The sequence below is a fragment of the Haliotis asinina genome, chromosome 1 (assembly GCF_037392515.1).
Source record: "Haliotis asinina isolate JCU_RB_2024 chromosome 1, JCU_Hal_asi_v2, whole genome shotgun sequence".
NCBI lineage: Eukaryota > Metazoa > Mollusca > Gastropoda > Lepetellida > Haliotidae > Haliotis > Haliotis asinina.
Genome location: NC_090280.1, coordinates 78,797,085 through 78,816,431, shown reverse-complemented (window position 1 = coordinate 78,816,431; position 19,347 = coordinate 78,797,085). Strand labels below are relative to the sequence as shown.

The window sequence follows — 19,347 nt, the reverse complement described above, 5'->3', positions numbered from 1 at the left end:
AATATATACAGGCTATCAGCATTCAGGTATTGGTTAGATTATTACCACACGTGATTGAGGATATCTTTTAGTTTATACAAGTACTTTGAGAATTCTATAATAGTAAAATGACATGTTGTTTCATCAACATCATTGTTTTAGTCCCAAGAACGAATGCATGTCATGCTATTCCCTGATCTCTGTTTTGACACACATTTCAACATCAAGATTATCGATGAGAGTTGAGAAGAATACACGCCTCTCTCTGCAAGTAGATATACAGAGTTTAGGATAAAATGGTGACAGTAATCGTTAACAAAGGTATTACAGTTTTCACATTCTTTTGATATTTTGCTTCTGGATCCAATCCTTATTGAATATTGCAATTCTTCTCTCATTTCTGGATATAAAAATGTCATGCTCTATAACACATGAGGTAAAAGTGTTGTATGGATTTTAGAATATCGAGACAGGTCAGCTGTACAAGATTATTTAAGTGATTAAAGACATGTGTACAAAGCATATAACCACATATACCAGAGTGTACAGGAAGCCAGAGAAGTACATGAATATACAATCAATTACAGAGGACCGATCAAACGCAGTTAAAACATCAGTGATAATAGGGATAAAGTAAGGCTACTTGACACAAATAATGAGGATAGGGATATGTGAAAACGGCAGGGTTCTATACAGTTAATTAAGTTTTAATTAGATTTATAGGCAGTCAGAGATATACATGTAAATGCAATCCATTGGTGAAGACAGAGGAAAAAGAACTGATAAAAACAATGACGATAAGTAGATGAGAATACAAAAAAGTGATATAAAGCTAATTAAGTGACAACAGAGGCATCGTTTTGTGATGGTCCAGGCACTAGGGAGGTATACACCGTGATCTCTATTAATCTCTGGGGTTAACTCCCTGATGCTGATGGCCTCTAGTAGTTTCCGTTTGAGCCAATCGTGAAAGTTGCTAGACAAGATGCTAGTCTGTTGCCGGTCTGTGGACTGAGTGGGGTTGTTTTTTATATGTCATCTTGTCGGCTCTTTCAACAGATGTCTTGGCTTCTCTGAGTGATATCAACGGGACCAGATGTCTCCACAATGTAGCTACTGCCATAGTTGCAGTTTAGTTGGCACATACAGCCTCGGGGTTTATGCGTATTCTGGTTGTTGGTACCTCGTCCATTAACCCGTAGGTTGGTCTTCAGAGTTTTGTCTTAATAAAATGTCACGTCTATGCTTGTAGTTTTTCTGAGAATGGTCATGATATGGGATGCTGACCCTGATTGGCGATGGTTCATTTTTTGGGTGGGCGCTGGTTTTGGTGGTTGAGGGGTTTTGCTATGGTCTTTTCTACAAGGTGTGGGATAGCCGTTTAGGGTGATGGAATTTCTCTTGAGGTGATCTATCTCAACACGCATATGGACAAGGTCACAGATGGATTTGGCTAGTCCGGTTTGAGTTGATACTACGGCGAGTCTAAGCTGCGGTTGTTGATTGTCCAGTTAATGGATGTATTGGTCGGTGTGGGTTCATTTAATGATCTCAGAGTTATGGAGGGAGGCAATGTGTGTTGTTGTTCGGTCTCCGTGGTAAAGTGAATTCGGTCATGCTGACTGTTGAGGTAGTGGAGGAGGAGTGCAGGGTCATAGTCAGGGTGGATGATGGCAAACACATCATCGGCCTTGATGTACAAACATAGAGGCCGGAATGGAGACATAGATAACGCAGATTCGTCAAAGCTAGTCATGTAAACATCAGTGATGAATGGGGAGAGAGGAGAGCCCATGAATTTGTTGATAAACTTTGTTCTACCATGAGAAATAACAGTGCTGGAAACAGCTGGATACCAAGTTGATAATACTGTCTATGAAATGTGTAGTGTCCAATGAGCTCCCCTCAGTTCAGTTTTTTTTCCTATTTATGTGTTCAACCCAGTGGGGATATACAGCCAACCCATACATTATCCTCCCACGTGCCCATTCACTAAAGTCCCTAGTATGGTGATCTACTTTCAGTTGTTGGCGATCTATAGTTTCTATATTGTATCTTCCTTAACGTATTTTAGATTTCATTACTCTTCTGAACAAATTTGTTAGGGATATTGGTATTTTTGTTACTGATATTTTATCAATATGTCAATGACAAAACGCATAATTATTCATCATTTCAAAATTTCCAAATATCCCTATGTATGTATGTTTGTATGTATGTATGTATGTATGTATGTATGTATGTATGTATGTATGTATGTATGTATGTATGTATGTATGTACACACACACACACACATACATACATATATATGTATGTATGTATGTATGTGTGTGTGTGTGTGTGTGTGTGTGTGTGTGTGTGTGTGTGTGTGTGTGTGTGTGTGTGTGTGTGTGTGTGTGTGTGTGTGTGTGTGTGTGTGTGTGTGTGTGTGTGTGTGTATATTATGTCCTGTCTTGTGTTCCCTGTCTTGTGTGTGGTTTTTGAAATTGCCTGACCGTCCCAAAACATGATAAATTATAAATCAGGCTTCCAAATGTGATACGGAATGTTTCAGACACTGTCATGCCTCATTCACTCATATAAAGTTTCAGGTGGTGCGTGTGTCTTCAACAGTTACAGAACAAATGTATTAGGTTGGAAGGCAATTTTAGAACACGGCGGTTATAACGTTGGTTTGTCACGCTAAAGGGGCAACTTTCCCCATGAGCTCAATTATTAAGCCAATTTCTGCTGTTCCCTTCATGCTAAGCCCCATGGTCTCTAGTATGGTGATCTACCTTCAGTTGTTACACGGTATTGTCTAAATTTTCTCTTTTTAAAAATACATACTAGCTAGTTTTAACTATTTTTGTGATACTCTAGTAATTGTACAGTCCGTCGATGACTGGTTCTTTAACTGCTTATATTTACTGCGTATCTACAACATTTCTCGTCACTACATGGCCGCAATATGTCCCACTGTTACATACGGGTGCCTAATTTATAGATTTGCACCACAGCTCCTGATGTTAACCAGACATCTTTGATCCTAACGTCTTCATGAGTAACTAAGACTTAATGTTGGACTTGTGAAGGTCAAGGGGTAGAAAATGCCTTCAGCAACCCATGCCTGTCATAAAAGGTGATTATACTTGTCGTAAGAGCCGACTAACGGTATAGGGTGGTCAGACTCGCTGACTCGATTGACAAATGTCATCGGTTCCTAGTTGCGCATATCGATGTTCATGCTGTTGATCCCTGGATTGTCTGCTCCAGACCCGATTTTTTACAGACCACCACCGTATAGCTGGAATATTGCTGAGTGCGACGTAAAGCTTAACTCACTTACTTAATGTTGTCTATTGCTGAACGTCGCAGTTCCATATTCCAGCTGTATGGCAGTGGTCTCTATATAGGTTGATATCATGAGCGCAATTTGGAGATGCACCCAGGGAGCCTGACCATCACTCGCCTGTTACGACAAACATGGGTTGCTTAAGACCGCTTCTAACTCTGATCTTCAGTGATATGGATAACTTACACAAACACTTTGATATACTGCTCTCGACCTTGATAAACATTCATTAACTTTGCCTGACACTGCTGACCTTCGATACACTAGCATAAACTTAGTAAACAGAGTTTAAGCTTAAGGGGATAAATAGATGTTAACTTAAATGAAATGGAGTTAACGGGTTAACTTAGATAAGCAGGGCTTCACTTTAATTGCTGACATCTTTTTAGGAGGTGGCATCTGTTTCTTCAGCCGCTGTTGACGTTGTTGATTTCGCTTGTAGAAGTCGTTGAAATTGGCAGCGATTATGGCAATGGGCATCGGAATGACCAGAATCCCGAGAAGAGAGCAGGCTGACCCCACCAGGTAGCCACACACCCCAGATGGAACATAATCCCCATACCCTACCGTGGTCATGGTTACCACTGCCCACCAGATTGATATCGGTACGGTGTCGAAGCGATTGTTTTCAAATTCACAATAATATTGTATGGATCCAAACACTGTCGCGAATATCGTGAAACAAAAACCCAGCAGGATTAGTTCTGATTTGCTACGGTTGATGGCCAAAAATATCACCTTCAGTCCGGTAAATCCCTCCGAAAGTCGTAAAAAGCGGAAAAGTCGGAATATATAGAAACTTCGAAGTACAACATACAAAATGAACATGTGGTAGTTTTTGGCACCGAATCCATGTTTGAATCCCATCTCAGCGAGAAATACATTCCATCCAACAGAAATCGTGACTATGTCCACCCATGTGAGGAACCTCTTCATGAACTTCCGTTTCCAAACGCATGACAGAAAGTGAAGGATGAACCACATGGTAAAGATACACAGGCAAAAAAGATCAATGGCGGTAAGGGAATGATGAACCTTCGTAAACATCAACAGTTCAATCTTAAAGTTATTTCCACTTCGGTATTTTCGAACTGAGCTGTTGAATTTAGCACCTGATGTTGGCACACGGAATTCAAGCATTGTTTCCAGACAATAGCTGATAGCAGTCACAGCCACGAGGATCATAAAAACAGTGTTCCAAATCTGAAAATATAATTGGGAAAATATGTTTGTTAAGTTTTCTTGTGTATTGATTTAACCTCTTTGTACATCCATTGCTTTAAGTTGTCTAAATAACGAGAGAGCGAGGCGACGATTGTTCCATGCATCAGTATTCCTGCAATATCCAAACTATATGGAAAAAAAAGAGTCTGGACCAGACAATCGAGTGATCACGATCACGAGCATCGATCTAAGCAAATGGACTACTAGAGCATGTGTCAACCAAGTGAGCGAGCCTGACCTTACGGTCCAGTCAGTAGCAGAATAGGAATCGAGATATACCAGCTACTGATACTATGACAAACGACCAAGGAAGCTCGATCAATTTCTGTGAACAAATATTTCCGTCAATGACTTTGCTAGTCACATATTCTGATTTACTTGATTTCATTCATTGTGTGTATGAATTGCAAAGTGCGGAGAGAGCGGCATCCTGGAAACTAGTAGAGGTCAACGTGAAATGACCAGTACGATCCATGTTTGACAGACGGTGATCACCAGACTAGACCAACAAACCAAAGCTCAGCCGCGCCATGCTCACCGAGGCATACATCCCGTCAAGTTGACAACAGATGTCAGTGGTGTGCAAAACGTCGAAATTGTGGTAAATGTGTCATCATTTCCGATTCACCTTGTACATCCTTGATAGGTGTAACCGTGTAGCCTCGAATCATTAACGCACATGGCGCTTTGATGGAGCGGAACCAACTTCATACTGTGCAAATATTAAAAATAAATTAAAATTAGATTTAAATGAAAAACGGTCACAGTACAGTATGTTGTAAGGCGTCTTGGTCGTTGTTTTTGTCCGTTCAACAGTGAATCAAGGCCACAACCCAGTGGAACAAACCCGACTTAACAGTGAGCTTTGAGAAACCACAGGCAAACTGTAGCGCAAATCTTCTTACATGCGAGCTAAGTGAGCAAAGGTTGGCAACTTTCCTCGCTTCGGTTCGAAAATATTTTTCATGTCAAATAAAATATCTCCACCGAATAAATGTTACGGAAATCTAACAATATCGACGACAGATAAGACAAATAAACTCCAACAAATTCATGATAAAATTAGGCAGTATGGTGTTTCTCTTTAATTTCTCTTTATTCCTGTTGCGTCACTCCGTTCAACCGGAAGCTGGAAGGGGTAATGGAGGCGAAGAACGATATGAATACCGTGAGTTAAAATGTTGAATAAAACATGTTTCACGTGAGTAATTATTAAACAAGGGGCAGGCAATCTGAAAGCACAACCGAAAGATGGAAATGGGTGTGTACCTTTGATGGTGGCGATATTTTGTTTTGAAAAATATTTTTCGATCCAAAGCGAGGAGTGTAAGTTGCCAACCTTTGCTCGCTTCGCTCGCATATAAGAAGACTTGTCATATTCTCTATGCTGCGCAACCACATTTGCACTTCAGTTTGCCTGTGGAGAAACATGCATGTATTTTCGTTATTTCCGGATATCCGTATGTAAGGGCATAGCATGATTTTTACCCGAACTATCGTCTGAATTTAAAGTTTGTTTGTTTGTTTACGGAACATCTGCCAGAGAATAGTGCATACCTTGATGTCATAATAGAGTCGTTATGAATTGACCAGGGGTAGCAAAATCATTTACATCAAGTGTGTACCAGTGTACTGTAGTCACCACAGTTGTATAATCGACTTCATGAGTGATTTCATGTGGATGTCGAACAGATTTTGTCGCTTCCATTTCCAGAGGATTAGGGGACGACATATACTCTTTCTACGAAGCTTAAAAAAAATATATACTCTGACTAAAACGTCGTTTATGAGGGGACACCATCAAGGCCTCAGTAAATATATTGAAAGGTTTGTAGTAGACCTGTGGATAACGGGTCCAAAACTGATGTCAGATGCCATGACAAGTCTCAGCTCGTTCCATATATTCAAGTGGGTTTTGTTGCAAATGATTACCTTGCCTTTCCATGTGTTTGTGACAAAAGCCGTCCGCGTGGAAGGATACACTGATGTTTTCGTGAATTCCTGATTCATAAACGCACGATCACACTTGGAACCGCGCAATGGACATAACAAAGATATTTAAAGTGATTGGTACGGAAAGATAGCTTCTATTTATATTTTTTGAAGTCTAACTCCCACAGGCCATGGACAGGCAGGTGCTCTATCGGGAAGACAGCACTCTACCGCGCAAATAGGCACGCGCGGAACGAGTGTGCATGCGCACTCATCTTCCTATGGGACAGAGAAGCCCCATGGTTGCAGCCGCCGTGTGCCGACACCCACCCACCTCCCTGGGTATACTTTTTTTGTCAATAGGTTCTTAACTGTTATTTAGAAGGGAGGATATTATGTTTTTTTATGAACAGTAAGTCATTTTATGTGGCAATCAGAATAAAATTGACATGGTATCACAAACACCTGTTATGTTAAATCTTGGAAAAAGTCCCATGCACATCCATCATAAGTAACTTAGTTACAAGACGAAGACAGACTGACAGATGTATTAACATATTACAGGAAGATGCAAATGTCTGGGATATCTGACAAAGAAGGACATATCTTTAAATGTTTATTCGATGAATGTAATATTTTTCTTCTCAGTGTTCACGAGATACTGTTTTGAGTTCAAACAAATTATGGGCACAACGTGTGAAGCTAATATCTTATGAGCTGAAAACGACGTAAAAGTATATTTACTCACTAACCCAAGTATAAAAATCATTCCCAGCAAATATGCAGACAAATGGAAATAGCTAACAAAACAATAAACAAAAAAATTACACAATCTAATGCACGTGTAATACCAAACAATGGTGTCATTTTCACTGATGAAATACTCTGAAATTCGTTTGCAGCTCGGTGTTTACGTGGAACGAAATAAATGTCACCTCTAATGCATCTTTATCCGGAAATCCGGTTTCCGGAACCGGACATTGAATGCCAATTGCCAACAGTGAGAGTTACAAACCATAGGGCCCCACTTAACCCACAACGATCACGCTTGATGATGTTCACGTTGGAATCAATCACGCAGCAGTGAACACGAAAGGGGCGGGTATCATGTCAACTCAATGGTGTTTGGTTACATGTACACCTGTTAATTGGGTAGTCAGGTGAAGTGAGATCTGAAGTGAGGTTTGTGATAAGCATTAAAATGCTATCTTCACGGTACATCGTATCTCAGTCACCATGAGGAAGCATTGAGGTAGCCTTATGGCTAAGCCATTCGCTCTTTCCGATTCGACCCGGGCTCGATTCCCCTTATAGGTATATGTGAAGCCCATTTCTGGTTTTATGAACCGTGATTGTGATGGAATATTGAACCTGTTCGTTGAACCTGATGAGCAAATTGAAGTTTAGTGACAGCTCAGTAAAAGAAATGAAACTATGTATATAAGGACGCAATTCTTAACACTTGACTTGTTGAGTAAAGGCTTGATATCGGCAAAACAACAAGTTTCCAAATGAAAACACAAATGGTTGGCCTTGTAAGAAGAGTTATTGTAACTCTCGCTTCTCTGAAACATTCAAAAGGAGCGGCAAAACCGTTTCCATATCCATAAGAAATATCTGCTAAAAGCAGAGTCGATTGTACAATTGTGACTGTATCCTTTGTTTCAGCATGTAGGGCTGATTGTTCATATTGTATCTAGTAGAAATGTTAGCTTCATGTCGTGAAGCAATTAAATTGGACTTTAAAATCATTGAAATCGATAATATACGTTTTACACAACAGCTTATTAGGTATTCCTAAATGGACCAATCACTACAATAAAAAGCCTTGAGTAACACAGTATGTGTATCTGTATTGTGTGTGTGTCGAAGTTGTGTCGAAGTTGAAGTCACCTGCGAATTACTTCGAGTTATCCGAGCTTTGACTCAACTGTACCTTGATAACCAAGTCGACACATCACAGTTCTATACAACAATGTTTACATCTGACTGAAGTTTTACTTAAACTCCAGGTACATCGCCATTTCCCAGCACAAGCGTTTGACGTCTACACCTTACAACTTGCATGCTCAGTCTACGGAGATTTCAAAGACGTCATCGAGATTATTTACTTACAAAGACGTCTTGCAATGCTTAGTCTGCTGCATCCGCTGGCAGGAAACAATGGAGAGACATTTCAAATGGCCGCGTGAATAATACAAAATCAATTGGAATCTTCATTGTTACATGTGGGTCATATCCATTCGTGTCACGATCAAAGGCAGTATTCACAAAACCCTTTGGATTTCCTGTGAACACATTATGTGAATTGTCTGGACACCGACCTTGGCACAGAAAATCTAAACCACAAAGGAAACATCCAGTGTTAATTCTTGCATTTCTAAAAGGTGAACCCATGACCCACCTACCCTCAGTTATGTGGGCCAATTGGAAAGTATTGTGGGTCATGTCAAATTGCTATGCCCTTAAAACCATACACTACTACGATCCGTTTGATGTCATTTGAGACCGATGAATTGCGCACTATCTAATGATTGCAACAAGGGCCAAATTTTGCGCAGTCACATGAAAGCGACAGACCAACGCGGATCAGTTGTCTAACAATTTTGGTCACTCGCATAACAGACGATCATCATTTTGTTGTCACTTATCACTGATTTTACAAGATAGGACAACTTGCTTGAATGACAGCCAGGTAATGAACAAGCGTTTGTATTGAAATCTAAATTCCACTCAAGTAACACGCACACCTGAGTGTTCTACAAGCTGGATGATACATGATTATCACACAGTCGGGGTCGTACAATGGACTTTGTTTATGACACAGTTTATAACAAAGGCTTATGATAAACTAACTTTAACTCTATCATACACAAGACTTTGTTTAAGACACAGTCCTATGACACGTGTTTATCATAAGTAGAGATCGTACAATAGACAGGTCACACATGTTTATCATTAGTAGAGATCGTACAGTGAGCTCTGTTTATGACACAGTCAGATGACAAAGGCTTATGATAAACTAACTTTATCTCTATCGGACACAGGACTTTGTTTATGACACGTCCGATGACACATGTTCATCATAAGTAGCGATCGTACAATAGACAGGTGACACATGCTTGTCATACAGTAGACATCGTACAATGGACTTTGTTCAATTTGATGCTGCGAGAAGACACTAAAGTACCTTGTAAGTGGCCCAGAGGGCGAGTTTATATGTTTGAATTTTTTGTACACGTATGAATACTATGAATAAGTGCATTTTTGCAAACTGATTCAGGGACTACCGAGTGAACTGTCTATTATACTATACATCTCCATTGCATGTAGGCAGTGAATCTATCTGCTTGAATTTGATCGTTCATATAATATATCTGATACAAACGGTTTTCACCCTGATTTTATTTCTTGGTCTGACATTGTGATAATTGTGACTGCGCTCCATCAGGGCACCATGCCATGTACCGAGAACATGACCACAAGATGTTTCAGTCGACACTTACAGCCTGTATACGAGGGGCCACACTCGTGAAGATCCAGGTTAGAATTGGTTTGCAGTAACACATGCTTGTCGAAAGAGGCGACTGACGGATTCGGGAGGTCAGGCTCGCTGACTTTTGATACATGTCACCATACCCCAAATGCGTAAATCGAAACTTATGATCATTGGATTGTCTGATCCAGAGTAGATCATTTACAGGCTCCTGTCATATAGCAGGAATATTGCTAACAAAAGACAAAATGTGGAGACAAATCTTACTCAGAATCACAAGACATATGTACAATGATCTTTCCATCCACAAATCGAATACGCATACTAAATACACAAAGAACGTTTTGTTTTTATAAAATCTGAGAATATACTCCTAACACACAGCTAACCTTTGTAATCCTTCAATAATTTGGTTGGTCAAGGCATTTCCAAAGACTATCCCTGAATCTGCCAAAAGGTGACTCTGTTTCCACGTTCGTCGACATTTCAAAGTTAGCAGCCAAATCCTGGTTGATCTCCTCGCCCTGATCCACTTGGAACATGATGATCCAACAGCATTCGGAGATCTGAGTCTCAGGAATCTCCCAAAACTCCAGTTCCCGTCGTATGGCATTGCCGCAGATGTTGGACGGAAGATGAAGTTCATATGTCCTGTACATATTCAGAATACAGCTGAATACATTAGGGTCTCTGTCGAAAGAATACACCTCGCATGTCCGGTCATAGTAGGGACTCGACTGACTTATTTTACCCAGTTTGGTTTCAGGGAATCTTGACAGAACTTCACTAGACGTCGTAAAGGAAAATCCACCGACGCACAGTTTAATACGTTGTTTTGCCATACCTTTTTCTGTCATGGCTTTCTGTACAAATATGAAAAGATATAAAAACTAGAGTCAGTCTCAATTGTCCTCCAGATTCCTCCGGACAGGAAACAATGCAGCCTGGTTGAAGGATGATATGAGGTGATAGGAGTGGCTTGACAATATGAACAGTAGTTGAGTGACTGGAGATATCGTGAGGTATTGAGTCTATAGCGAGTATTGCGACCAAATTGTCGCATTAGTTACTTGTATCGATTTGTCGACTTTTAATTGAACACACGTGTCTGTCAATGATGTGTCCATAAATCTAAAAGTTACTGCAAGAATATCGATAATGACTATTCTGTTTCAACCAACAAAATATGTTTGGAAGGGGTAGAGGTCAATGAGGTTTATCTGTATACATCTATAGGGTTCTAAAGGAAATTTATGGATGTTTGTGATACAGCCGAATCAAATTGACTCAGTTTCTTCACATTGATGCAAGGTAGACGTTGTCAGTATTGTCAATACGACAGCACCCACGTCTACACCAGAGATGCTTATTTTGCATACACATGATATTTACCTCTACACACTACACTTAGCAAGGCCCTTTGGACATTCGGGTTGACCTGATCTTCAGAAACCAATGCCCTTTGAGGCGACTAACGACTGGTCTGGCGTCATGACTTGGTTGACCAATATCATCCCAACTGCTCAGATCGATTGTCATGATAGAATCGGAATATTGTTGAGGGCAGTCCATGGTGGCGTGTTTCACAAAGTATACGTGTGCTCTGGGCCTTCATTTCGCTTTTTCTGTGACTGGTTTCTCCAACACCTTTGTACAATGTCACATTATGATTGCGGAATAGTTTGCAGCACAACAGAACAAGTTTAGGAAAAAATATTCATGGATATTTTTCTGATCCACAGCTCAGATTTTCAATCACTATACAGTATATTCGATGTGGAAAAGTTCGGGTTTACACGCAATTAAATTACTCTTATAATGAATCATTCATTTATTATTGATTGTCCTCGTACGCAAACAGGTGTCGAATTACGATACATTTCCTGCATATTTCACGCACAAGCCTTTCGCTTTGTCTCAGTAGACAATGTAGGCGTACAATGAAGGCTTTATCTACTATATTTCCTTTGTCAAAGGTCTTCTTGCTTCCCAATGCAAATAATCCCAAAGGTAATAAGTCAAAAGTCCAAAAGCACCTAGAAGTCGAGCATTGTTCTATATTTGATGAAAGCCAACGGCTACTCAAAACTCTATCTTAATTATCTAAATGATCTGATGATACTCCCTAAGGGTCTGATATCAGTTGTAAATACTAATGTTTCATCTGTATCTTTGATCGCCAGACCATTCCTAACTGCACAGTAATCATAATACAAAAACACATTGCACATATATAATATTACGTTATTGCAAGAAATGGATTAAGGCCGTACAAAAAAGGAGAAAATAAACGGTGTACGGTGTTTTAGAATTCAATATAACTGAGTGAAACATCTTTATGCAATAGGAAGTTAATGTCGAATGACGTAATCGGAGGAACAGCAGTACCGCTGCAAGAGGTATTGTGGAACACTGAATCTGAAGGAATGCAAGATGTCATTGTGGATGTCGCTTTGGTTTATAATTCTATCAATGGTATATGGGCGTCGACTGGGGAATTAGCTCTTAATTAAGATGAAGTGTACGTTGACGAAGACAAAGGCACAGTTGAGTTCAAACTTCTTTTGTTGGTGCCTAAAGGCATGACAATGACAAGTATACATGAATGAGGTCAGCGGAGTTCCAGCTCAACCTCAGGGCGATTCCAACGGGTGGCATTATCCTGCATGCGGTCGTCCTCACGTAGACAGTCGGAATACCGGACTTTACTTTGACAATATAGATGTGCTCAAGAGCACTTTCATGAACCAGCTGATGCAATGGCAAGCACGGTCTACGGGGATGACCAATGAAGGCTGTAAATGTCATATACAGTAATTACCTGCCTGGCAAATCAATGTCAAAATCCGGTAGTGATAAGAATTACACTGGTGATTAAGAAAACTGGTGATTCGCATCATATATATAATTACAAGAAATCTCACATGTTTTGACTACGTGGTATTTAGACTTATAAAATATTTGGACGATGGCTGTTCTGAATTAGACGTTCTAAAAATTCAGTAATATCATTTCACCCATAATGGATTCCATCCTACCTCACAGATGTTTGCCATATTGAGTAGTAGATATTCACAAATGAATGCAGTAACAGTGTTTCCTGAACTGAAATACACTATTGCGGTGTTAAGTGTTACGGGTGTAATGTGGCATTGTCAATTGATAGAAAATCTCGAAACGGAAGCTGGCAGAATATTTTCTGGGCTCTAAAAATATTACTTCCCACAAATTGTTGATTGTGATTGTTTGTTTGTTGTTCAACGCCGGACTCAACAATAATCCAGGTATATGGAGTCGGTTTGTAAATAATCGAGTCAAATAATCCTACGCATCTGGGTCTAAGACAACTGACTGACTACCCGATGCCCTTAGTCGCCTCTTATGGCAAGCATAGGTCTAACCAGATCTTCTCGGATTAGATGTAAACTGAAAGTGGTAGGTGAAAGATACTTGTTCTGCAACATACAATCTATGGATTTAAGCCAATGGATTTAAGCGCACAGCTAGCTCAATTATTCCCTTGACTGTAAGGTTATGGAACACTATTCAAGGCAGCTGTGTTCCAGTTTTCATTGAACATAGAAAATTTGTGATGCATCATCGTGTTTTTCTCATGCTGTAAACAGTCGATGATGATGTATACAGAATAAATATGATCATACGTCTCAACGTTGTGATCCATATGATTCATTGTTTATCATTGAGTGTCCACTGTAGAAGCACCAAGAAAAATCTGTGTTAAGTCATCGATCTGAAGTCCGGGTTTGAAAGGCTCTAAATGATGAACATTACTGGAGTAGCTGGGGACATTGTGGGTATTGATTGTACAGGTTTTCACATTACCACCTGGGTTGTCATAACTGATTCCACCCTTCCCTATTGATTGTTGCCAAATATATTCAACATCAGATATTGCTGTTTGTATACAGTCAGTCACAGTGAATATACACGGCAAGTCACTTAGTAATGAAATCCGTTTTAAGGGTTTTGTAGTGTGTACAATTCCAGTGGCACAGCACCACACAAAACCTGTTCTCGATGAGGCGTCAAATCACTCTGGTCTGAGCGGTTTGATCATCCCACGCATATAACAATTCACACTGGCAGTACAATTCTCTATTTTGACTTGAACAGTACGTTCCCAGATTATTTTCGCTGAACAAATGATGAGACTTGAGCTTTGCACTGCGTAGTCTCAATGATAAAACATCAGACAAACCGACGGTGATTCCGATACAAATCACTGTGTGGACTTGAACCATATGCTCCTGAATCATTACTTGTGAACAATTTACTAGTCTTTGCATATTTTTAGGACGGGTGCCACCGGTGGGACAGGATACGCTCATCCTTTTTACCAAACACCTCGTATTCATCACCTATTTTATAGTGATTCATCAACACATGCTCTGTCATTGCATCGCATAGTGACAGGGTTAACCTGTCATTTAAAAAAATGGCTATAAATTGAACCCCCACAGTCCGAAATCGTGCAAATCTCTTAAAATACCATGTGTAATATGTTTGTTTCTAGACCGTAAAACATCGACAATGCATGTTGTTAATTTATTATGTCATTTTTACGAAAGATCACAAACGCACCCAAAGATCAATTGTTGTTTGGTTTCTTCGGAAAAAAAACATTTAATACCAGTTAGAAGATTGTCAGTTTTCAAGTACGAGACGAGACAATTATTTATGGTAACAAAATGTCCCATTTTGCTGCTAAGGCAGCATTCAACAAATTGGTGACACCATTTCTCATCCCATACTCTGATTACAAAGTTGTATCATATATCTGTGATCTAATGTTAAAGAGACCAGTGAAGGTCCAGGGGTAGAATAGGCCTTCAGCAACCCAGGCTTGCCATAAAAGGCGACTATATGCTTGTCGTAAGAGGCGACTAACAGGATTGGGTGGTCAGGCTCGCTGACGTGGTTGACACATGTCATCGGTTCCTAATTGCGCATATCGATGCTCATGTTGTTGATCACTGGATTGTCTGGTCCAGACTCGATTATTTACAGACCGCGCCATATAGTTGGAATATTTCTGAGTGCGGCGTAAAACTAAACTCACTCACTAATGTAAAAGAAGTGGGACACTCACGTAGGTATCAATCAATTGCAAACAATTAAGTCAACAAGATTTGAAAAGATAGTTCTGCCGCGATGCGTATTGGCCACAACAGATATCTAAAGATAGGCGGAGATCCTCCGTTTTGCATCCCCTGTGTTGATTTTGAGCACAGAAGAGATAATTATTTCAATGTAAAAACGATGAAGGATCTTTTCAATAATGTTCATGTTCATTTAATTATTGCTTGCTTAAAAGAAATTGATTTCATTGATAATGTTTAATGTGTTTTGCTAGTGGTAAATGAATTTTAATGTGTTAGAATCAATTAATGAGTCTGACTGTTAGTGGCAATACCTTCAAAGGGCGTTGAAGTAGATTAGAGTAGTGTAAAATGATTTGACCCCCCTGAAAGCGTATGTAAGTCCCTCTTTATTCAAAGAATTTTTCACACTACATGTTTTCAATCGAAGAAGCGAGAAAATAATCGAAGCAATATTTTTATTCAAGTGAATACGCTCATTCAAAGATTTCAAAGGCCATGCAGTGTTGATGTTAAACAGTCATGACACATTTCCAATTGCCAATACACCTTTCCAATACACCTTTCCAATACACCTTATGTCTATGTCGGTTTCCAGCCAACAGAACGTGCTTCATCATTTTGAAGTTTGCAGTCCTCTGAATACCAAATAGGATTGATTTGACTTTCAGCTGAAACGTTGTCTAACACTTCAAATTAAACAAGACCAACCACTGAACATTCAAACAGACATGCACAATCGATTCACTTGTGTTATTATATCCTTACAGGGACAATTGTCAGTAAATTTCGTTTCAGGATAATGGTTTATATATGTACCCTTCAGATTGATTAATTTTTCAAATCTCTGAAGGATAAGAGCCCTTTCTCTTACGTTATGTACACCCTTACAGAACTCGGCATCTATAATAAAATTAGGGTCTGTACATTGGTGATTAAACCATATAAAATAGCATGGATAACTCTTATATATGTCAAATGAGACATATAGTAATTACTCCAAATGTATTTGAGATCCTGCCAATAGGGATGATGAGTTATGCAAAGTCTGTAAGACGGACGAAAACATAGTTGAAGCAAAGGGATAATACTGGCAATTTCAAGACTTTGAAAGAAACTTGAACAAAACGAGAACATACTCGAAGCAATGTGAAAATAGTTGAAGCTACACGAAAATAACCGAAACAGCGCTACAAAAGTGGCAGTATTAGTATATCGTATATATCTACGTTTCAGAATATATTTCACGCGTGAAATTACTTTTTTATGTTTTGATTGGTCTGGATTTATGTCCTTTCTTGATAAAACAATGTATCTCATGGTTCGCTCATTCACCTTTAGATGCCATATGTCTTTTTTCAATACAATGAAACAATACCGCGACAAGAAGTCAACCAATTCAACACTTACGATGAAAACAGACAGGAAGGTTAGCGAGAGTTGCTGTAACGATATTTCTTGTGGTCTTCCTGACAGGACATGAATATCACACTTGAGGTTTGGAGAGTCAGAATCAGTATGTATTGTAGTAGGTGGAGATGTCTTCGTGTATATTATCTTCTTGGTCCTTAGTGTGGTGATCTACCTTCCGTTGTTGGCGATCTATAGCCTATTTTTATATTGTGTTATCCCCCATCGCTAAATAATTTAGAATTCATTTCTAGTTTTACTTGTATATCTGTGAAATTCTAGTCATTTTACTGTCCTTTGTTGACGGGATTATATAATCAATATTTCATTATTGTTAATCTATATATTGTTTTAGTCACGATATGGCTGAAAGTTGCCAAAGTGACTTTAAATTGTAACTCACTCACTCGTGTATATTATCCCAGCACGGCGCTGCCGACCACTATGAGACAGTGTTTGATATTGGCTTTGTTGATATTCGTTTGGTACTTCGATCTAAGAATATTGAGTCAAACCCTGAAACTGATCACGAATCGTCTTCTTCCCGTAAATGCCGACAAACTAGTCTTTCCAGTTTCCGGTGTATGTTCAGCACCGATCACACCGGAAACCCGGCACTACCAGACATTGGCGTGACGCTTCAGTTAATACAGCCACAGCTTACCTACCTTGATAATAAATTTGATGGATTTGCTCGCATCTTTGATGAAAAGTTAGATGAACTGGAAAGTAAAACAGCGCGATTAGAGGATAAGGGTAATAAAACTAAAATTTAAGACCGATGATATTGAAGTTCAGTCACGTCGGAATACCCTTATTTACCACGGACGAACCGAGGGAAACCTGTGTATCCAAAGTAAGAATTGTTGCATGGAACTACAACAATACCATTTCATTCTCATTCACATCCCCATCCGTATCTTCATCTTCCTCTGGTGGACGCACACTAGATTTGGCCAATGCTCATTTTGTGAAGTGGGAGACAATGCCAACTGCCAAACAGTCTCCAGCCATGTTCACCGATGTCCGGAAGCGATCCCTGTAACAACAACATGCCCTTTCAGCAACAGTCGGTGAGTTGATAGAGTCTCTTTGTATCATTTCAACATGACGGTCTTATGACAGACCAAGAGACAAATCACAGTCTAAGGTTCCGTAGAAACCCCAGAGAATTAATAAACTACCAATGCTAAACTAAGACGCAAGGCAGGTTACATGTGTTGTACAAAAATAATATTTAAATAATATTTTATGTAGTTTTTGAAAGGAAGGAATAGGTAGTAAATGTGTGTATTGTATCTCCCATACCCTCGTTAGCTTAGTTTAGATGTCGATTTATGGCATTAGTATGGTGAACCGTTACCTATACGTTATACATACGTTAACCAGTCGATGGTGAGCAAGCACGAGATCCCCGTGTCTGGGAGTCCGACAGCGTTCAGAAACAGTAGCACAGTCGTGATGCTTGTCCCAGGAAATCCAGCTGTTTCCAGGATAGCTCTCAAATTGAAATCATACAATCTTTTCCTCTTCACATTTGACAAATGTTATTTTCGTGACATCGTATTGGTTGTATATCTCAATATATTCTTTTGTAGGATAAGTTTTCAAAGCAAAACGAAGTCATTGAACATTTGTGTTGTAAACGTGTTTTTAGGAGTGAGTTAGGATTGTATGTTACATCGGCAATAATGTATTTCGTGACTAATTAAGTTACACATAAAAATTATATAATATTTAAAAGTAAATTATAAACACCTGTCAAGGAAGGCCAGTAAAACAACGAGACTGTCACGGATGTAAAATTAAAACTCATAATTAAATCTAAAACAGTGTAACTAGAGAAGACGAAACAATATGAAAACAGGCAATAGATATATTTGCTCCACGAATGGTCTCCAGCCGAATTAACACCATCCCTTCCGCCTCTGGCGATTGTATGTAAAGTTTACTACAAATTAAAACGACAATAATAACAAGATAAAATGTGGTTAATTAAAATTTATTTCGAATGTTTAGGTATCTATTTACAAAACATATTGTTCCAAATTTATCCAATTATTCTAGTTCCTTTAACAAATCAGTGAATTAATGATAACTAACGTTAGGAGAAAGGTCCTTAAAATATTATCCCTCGTGATGGAAAGATCAAATGTTTAGACCCACTAGTGCAAATGTAGCCTCTTACAATAGTCACCTGTTTTAAAGTACATTATGCATCATACTCCATGCAGTTTACACATGAACCGTTCTGTTGTAAAACATATTCGTTATGATGAAAAGATTATCGTCATAAGTTCACGAAATCATGAAAAACAGTTAAAATTGTGCAGTTCTTAACAAAACTTGACATCAAAGTGCAATAGTTCATATGCACGATATTTGCACATGCTTAGCAATTTGATGCATGGTCCTTGTGCAGTTCTTCTGCATAAAGTTTGCAGGTGGTTTCCACAGGTTAGTGAAGAAGCTCATTTTCGATGTAACCAGACACCTGTACATAACGTGTAGTGAGTTCTTTTAGTTGAGTGAATGAGTCAAGTTTTAACGTCACATCGGCAGTATTTCTGCCATATCGTGACGAGGACATATTTGACACTGAAATTAAATATGTACATAAAGATATAAAAATATAAAAAAGTATAAAAACTGTCCTCAAAGGACAGTAGAACAACCAGAATATCACGATTAGAATTAAAACTAGCGTGTAACGTTAAAACTAACAGCACTATTTGGACAATACAGTATTAAAAACTGGCTATAGACTGCCAACAACAGAAGGTAGATCACCATACTAGGGACCACGGGGACTTACAGTAACTTTGCTACCTGCATGGACCCCAACGGGAT

The 19,347-nt window shown here is 39.1% G+C and overlaps 1 pseudogene; it reads right to left on the bottom strand.

Annotated features, from left to right (window-relative positions):
• Window positions 1-1,453: 1,453 nt before the first annotated feature.
• On the bottom strand, window positions 1,454-10,809 carry LOC137275744 (potassium voltage-gated channel protein Shaw-like; annotated as a pseudogene).
• Window positions 10,810-19,347: the final 8,538 nt, after the last annotated feature.